General features: G+C 48.7%; 1 protein-coding gene across 2 annotated transcripts in view; it reads right to left on the minus strand.

The window, feature by feature from the left end:
- LOC108921745 (neuroligin-1-like) overlaps positions 1–3,670 on the minus strand; it is a 190,186-nt gene extending 186,516 nt beyond the window's left edge. For both annotated transcript variants that reach the window (XM_029249371.1, XM_029249370.1), the window contains exon 1: positions 3,602–3,670. The gene's annotated coding sequence lies outside the window, so the exon portion shown is untranslated. The remainder of the gene's footprint in view (positions 1–3,601) is intronic.
- Between the last annotated feature and the right edge of the window lie 2,739 nt (positions 3,671–6,409).

Genomic DNA, 6,409 nt, shown 5'->3' on the forward strand with positions numbered 1-6,409 from the left:
CTGACACCAAAGTTGAAAGACTCGTAGAATTTTAATGTTCAGGCCGCATAATCGATTGCTATGGATATTTATATAGCCCCCCCTTTACCCCCGCAAACGCAGTGGATCCCCGCTGCGTACCTTTAGACAGATTCTGAGAGTGCCTCTCTGTGGCGTGTCGCTAGCGCGGCGAGGAGGAAAAATGGAGGGCATTGTTCTTAGTTACTTCTGGAATTTTCTCCAAATCCGCTGCGTGACTCTCCGGCTGCCGCAACGCACATGTGCACTTTCGCTTAGATCACAACACTTTCCTTAATGTTTACTTTTTATTTATTTGGCTGACTCTTCTCTCCAAAGCAGCCTACCGCTGCCCATAAACAAATGTGAAGAGCTTTAGACACAGAATTATGGATACAGCCAGTCTGTCTGATACCACCATGTTGATGGTTCACATCCCTCAAGTAGCTGCCTGTAGAAGTTACATTCAAAGACCAAATATACAGAATATGGGAGGGATTCAGCAGCTCTGAGGGACAGTGGGAACTCATTCTACCACACCCAAAACTGAAGCCGACTTTCAGTTTTGGACCCCTTATGAGTGGGACCAGCAAGCAGCAGGAGGTGAGGGGATCCCAGTGCTCTTGCTGGGCTCAAGGAATTTTCTTTCACCTGATCCCAGCATGCACTGGACTGAGAACATCTAGTACCCTAATGGTCTTGCATGTGTCGATTCAGAACGAATCCAGCTACAATATTTTGGACCAGAGAATCGCAGAGTGAGCAGATAGAGCCTACAAGTATACCCTACGGGACCCTAGCGCCCTACAGAGAAACTGGGAACTGGACATCCTGGGGGCGTCGCACAACTCCCCCCCCCCATCAATGGCACGCACTCTCACACCAACTAGTCCTTTCCGGTGCAGCGCCCCCTCCTGTAGGGGTCCTCCCTCGCACAAGAGGAACTTGGTTATTCGAAGGAGTCCTTAGCATTTCCCACTTTGCGGTGACCTTCAACAAAGGCCGTTGCACGAACGAAAGGTTGAAGCGGAGGAGTTAAACAGCAAAGCCGTTGGCGACGCGGGGAAACGAGCCGTTCGCTCCGGAATGAATTAACATTTAGCACCAAGGGGGTTGCCAGCATTTAGCATCCCGCGATATTATCATAGCATAATTACGACTGCGATGTCCTGTAATTGGTTAACAATCAAAATTCCTAATTACAATATGCATAATGTACACAAAGATAACTGACCCGATTCCGATGTGCAATTATAACAGAAACACTGGCAGCTTATTATCGTTATTAATTTACCAAGCGCCCTCCTCATGGACGTTTATCCATTTAGGACATGTCATATGCCTTCAAGAATATAATAGAAATATTATATGTATAATGGTAATATGTAAAAGAATAAAAAATAAGTGCTCGCTTGATCCGAGTCATTCCTCAGATACTTTGCCAAATTTCCCACTTTCTGAAAAAATGCTTACAGAATGCATAAAGTTCTCTAGTCACACTTCACGCTGCGGGAGGCGCTCAGAGTTGGACTTTTGTTTGCGTCTGTCGCTGTCAAACTCCCACGTCCTGGCGTTGGAGAGACAGACTCTCGGTCGATAACGAATCGTGGGGCTCAGCGGCCTCCTGGCGCACAGCGGCACCACAAAGACCTTGGCTCTCATGTTTATGTTCATTTGTTCTAGGCCGCGTGTCGCGGGCGCCGTCGCCCGCAATCCCAACACATCAATGAGCTCGGAGGCCTCACGTCGCAGCCTGACAGGACTGATGTTCGGAGAGACGTGATACGAAAGCGTGCCGGCCGAAAAATGCGCTCTCCTGCAAAACGTGATGTATGCTCTATCAAGGTTACGGTCACAAACTATGACAGTGCAAAGGTCACATGGGGTCAGGTCACATCAACCCACAGAGATGAGGGTGAAATATTTAAATAGGCAACATCGTAGTTAAAGATCCTGCCCCACACTCAACGATTGACAGGATGAGGCAGGAAACAGAGAGAACTGAGATTGTGGACGGACAGTCGCAGAGAGGATGCCGGAAATCAAAGCAAGAACTTGAGATTTCCTACGGTAACCTTGTGCTTATGCTGCCGCTTCACCTTGAGAACGGGGGGGGGGGGTGTAAGTAACATGGAAATAATGAATTGTAAAAAGTGGAAACAGTTTAAGATGCTGGCATTCGGTGTCTTTGACTAACAAATGCATAGTTGTCAGGGAAACGGGAAAATGGAAGAGCCGAGTTATCAGAGTCTGAGGGGTTGTGGGGATGCAGGACCCCTCAAAGAGTCGGAGGGATTCAACTCTGCCCTGCGGAAGAGGACAGCCAACATCTCGGGGACAGAAGGAAGGCTTGTACACTGATGTTCCTGTAGTTTCATTGGGGAAAAAACATCAGTCCTTACATCCATATGTCGAGGAAGCAGGTGGCGTAGTCATTACAGCCAGAACCGTGCAGTCAGTAGACACTGGTTCGAATCCCACCCCTGCTGTACACCCTTGACCAAGGTACTTACCCTGAACTGAAACAGTAACAATTACCCGTGAATAAAGACCAAGCCAGGCGGTAAAAGGATGTGTCACCTGGAGGAGAAAGTGTTGACTCTATATGGTCCGCGCTGGTGGCACTTCAACGGCATGAACCTCAAGCCAGCCTGGTACCATCAATTCCCAACAGCGCAACAGGGAAATGCATATGAACAGCTAAGAGTTAATTACACCTACTATGTCAATTATGACATGTCACTGAGGGGCAGGTACAAGCCTGCCCACACCCACTACCCACCCACCCTGACCGCCACACCTGGAAGGTGTTTTTGAGGTAGCAAGTAAGATCTGTTTTGCGCCAACATTTGTCAGCCTCCGGTAAATACCGGACTGTTTTGGGTTCGGTCACGAATGTAAATCCAACCACTGCATGGTCACTCCCTGAACCCGAGACACCCGAGCAGACCTAAATGTAAGCGAGGCCCAAAGTCTTCCAGACCAAAACGGTCCCGTTTACTCCATGTCCTTGTGTTAAACAGAGGAGGGTGTTCAATCCGACATTAAAAAGCATCGCAGAGGACAGTTAAGGCACAGCAGGAATAAGGCTCCAGCACATACTGATATTAAGCGTTTGACGTCCTCTTATTGAAAATGGCGCCGCACCCGGACACACTGTGGAGCCTTTTCACCACGCGCGCCATTTTCCTATCAGAAAGCGCGGTCAAAAATATATATACACATGTAAACAAAAATGTGAGGTTTCCTCAACTTGCGTCGCCGAATCGGGCTGAAAGCTTATTTTATATTTTTGCCCCAAAAAGCGCAGTCGTTTCAACGCCACCTTCTAATTATTTCCCGCCACAAATTCAAAGGCGGAGGGAGGGGAATGAATGAATGAATGAATGAATGAATAAATAAATAAATAAAATAAATAAAATAAAAAATTTCCCTCCTTAATTCGTCTCTGAACAGCAAAACGCCAAAGATGACAGTTATTAAGTGATATCAAGCTGTGCCTGAGCTGCAGAAAAGAAAATTTAGTGAAAAAGAAAAAAAATTGAAAGATTGATTTCTTGGAAAACTTTAGCTGAACCGGGAGCGTTGTGACAGACGAGCGTACCTGACGAGGAGTCGGAGGACGTGTCTCGGCGACGTCGAGCTCTTCAACTCCGTCACATTTTGGTATTTTAATAGTTCTCTCCCCACGGGTGGGGGGGAAACACTTTAAACAAGTATCTAATTACTTTTAAAGAATTTATCTCTTAGAGCTTCCGTTAAACCTTTCAAATGATGGTACCGAACTGGTCCTGAGGAGACTTTCCAATCCATTCCCATCCTGGACTGGGAGTGACGAAGAGGTGAACGCTTAACAGGTGCCTAATGACAGGGTGTCCAGGGTGACATGGAAAACCCGGACCGGACCAGAGCGGAGCGGAGCTCTTGTTTACGGAGTTCCTTAATGGTTAATTGAAACAACGGTCATATTTGTGCTTACAGATGATGAGAGAGACACACACACACACACACACACTTTCTGAACCGCTCGTCCCATACGGGGTCACGGGGAACCGGAGCCTACCCGGCAACACAGGGCGTAAGGCTGGAGGGGGAGGGGACACACCCAGGACGGGACGCCAGTCCGTCGCAAGGCACCCCAAGCGGGACTCGAACCCCAGACCCACCAGAGAGCAGGACTGTGGTCCAACCCACTGCGCCACCGCACCCCCAATGAGAGAGAGAGTGAAATTTATTTTACATTTCTTTGTGTAGCTGGTGGTTTTCGCCAAAGCTACTTGCACTGCTTTACCCATTTATCCAGCTGGGTACTACAACTGGAGGTGGGAGTTCAACTGAGGACCTTTGAGTCGCAGCTTTAACCACTGCGCCCCCTGGTGTCCCTGATGAGTTATACAGCATTTTTGCTGCTTCCTTGAGTTCTCACTTAAACTGACCATATTGCAAATTCAAACCATGGTTCTTCCCTCCACCTTCAAAATGGTAGTAGGCTTGGCCAGAAGGTGGCGTAGCGGTTAGAGCTGCTGCCTCGGGATTGGAAGGACCCCAGGTTCGAATGCCTCTCGCTCCGGTGCCCTTGGTCCGGATACTTAGCCTGAACTCAGAGTAAAAATTACCCTGCTGCATAAATGGGTAAATCAGTGCGTGCGGTTTATCGCACAAACCTCCCATTGAAAGCAGCCTTGGAGAGAAGTGTCACCTGAGTGAATAATTGTAATAAATTTAAAGTTCACTTCTGCTCAGTCAGTGCCTTCAGAGTTCGTGAAATTGGACTGGAAAATCCCAGAAGCAGCAATTACCGGAGTGAAGAGCTGGACCCAAGCCTGGCGGGAAAGGTAGCGTCGGAGGTGCGGAGCGGAGGGCGAGAGATGCTTCGAGACGGTTCGACGTGGCGCCGGGGCCTCGGCCTACGCGACCGTGTCAGCGCCGCTCCACTCGCGTACCCCTCTTATCGGGAACGAGTTCAGAGGCCCGATCGGGCCCTTTTATCGTTTCCCAGCCGTTTAGCTACAGGGGACGATTCGGAGAGAGAAGGGTGGTAGCGTAGCGCAGCGCAGCGCAGCCCAGCCCGACGAAGCGCTTGGGCCACAGAGTCACTCGCAGGGAGACGCACCATTTATTTACACGCAAGTTCACTCGTCGCTCTCCGTTAGCTCGACCGGCGCCACACGCCTCTCTTGCCACCCGCCGCTGCTGCAAATTTCATTCCTTCTCCACGGTCCGACCTCAAACGAGACCAGCAGACAGCTGTGGTGTGCGTGTGAGAGAGAGAGAAATTAAGTCTCGTGATAACGCAGTTTGCGATAGGAGCCATCCTCTGAACAGAGCCTCAATATGTAGTCCCTTCGCCCTCCTCCCCCACATTGGCCGTGATCACAACCGGGCTTCGACGCGTACTGCAGATTTCCATAATCCGACACACACGCCCTTAAGGAAAGGCCTGTCTCGATTACCCAAGTGTGGTAAATGCAAATGTACTGTGGTGCGCACATCTGTACATTAAGATGGGGGGGGACAGAGACGTTAAAGCATGGCCGCACAGCGGCTGAAGAGCAAATCGGACCATTTACCGCGATGCCACAGTGATTTTCGCACGGAGGCTCGCACCACTAGTTCGTAAACTCAAACCCCAGCGGTTCACTCTTCCAGCACAAAAATGAGGTCCGTGACTCATAAGGCTAGAAGTGGAAATAAATACATGGGGATGGGATGGGATGGGATGGGGTGGGGGGGGGGGGGGGGCACAGAAAATCATGGGCTGGTCTTTGGTATCAAACAACTGAGAAACTTGACAATGATGCAGCATCCAGTTAAAAAAAAAAAAAAAAATTTAAATTGTATTTCAAAAACAGTATTTATCCAATGCTTTTGTCTAAGATGACTTTCAAAGTGAGGTTTGTATGTAGCAACTTACTGATTTACCCATTCATACAGCAGGGTAACTTTTACTCTGTCAATTCAGGCTAAGTGCCTTGACCAAGGACACTGCAGCAGGAGGTGGGATTCGAAGTCAAGACATTCTGATTGGAAGGGAGAGTGTAACCACTACACCACCTGGTCCCCCGTGTTGTATAGCTGGTGTGACACAATGTATTAGTTATGAGAAAGGGGAAAAAAAAATACCACAAATACCAGGCAACTGATTTTAAGGGTAATTCCCGGCCCGAAAGAGAAACTTCTCCGCATTGCAGAAGATCGTAACCGTCTTGATGGGGGACGTGGAACAGTCTCAACGGGTTGCTGGTTCGAGTCCCAGACAGGCCCCTGCTATCGTACCCTGGAGCAAGGTACAGCTACAATAAAACAGCCAGCTGTATAAATCTGAATAAAATGATAAAGTGGGCTATTAGTGACAAAAATCTGAAAACAGGCAACACATGAAGGAACAAGGAACTTCCAGAGCCTCAAAAAA

Source organism: Scleropages formosus, chromosome 25 (genome assembly GCF_900964775.1).
Source record: "Scleropages formosus chromosome 25, fSclFor1.1, whole genome shotgun sequence".
Lineage (NCBI taxonomy): Eukaryota > Metazoa > Chordata > Actinopteri > Osteoglossiformes > Osteoglossidae > Scleropages > Scleropages formosus.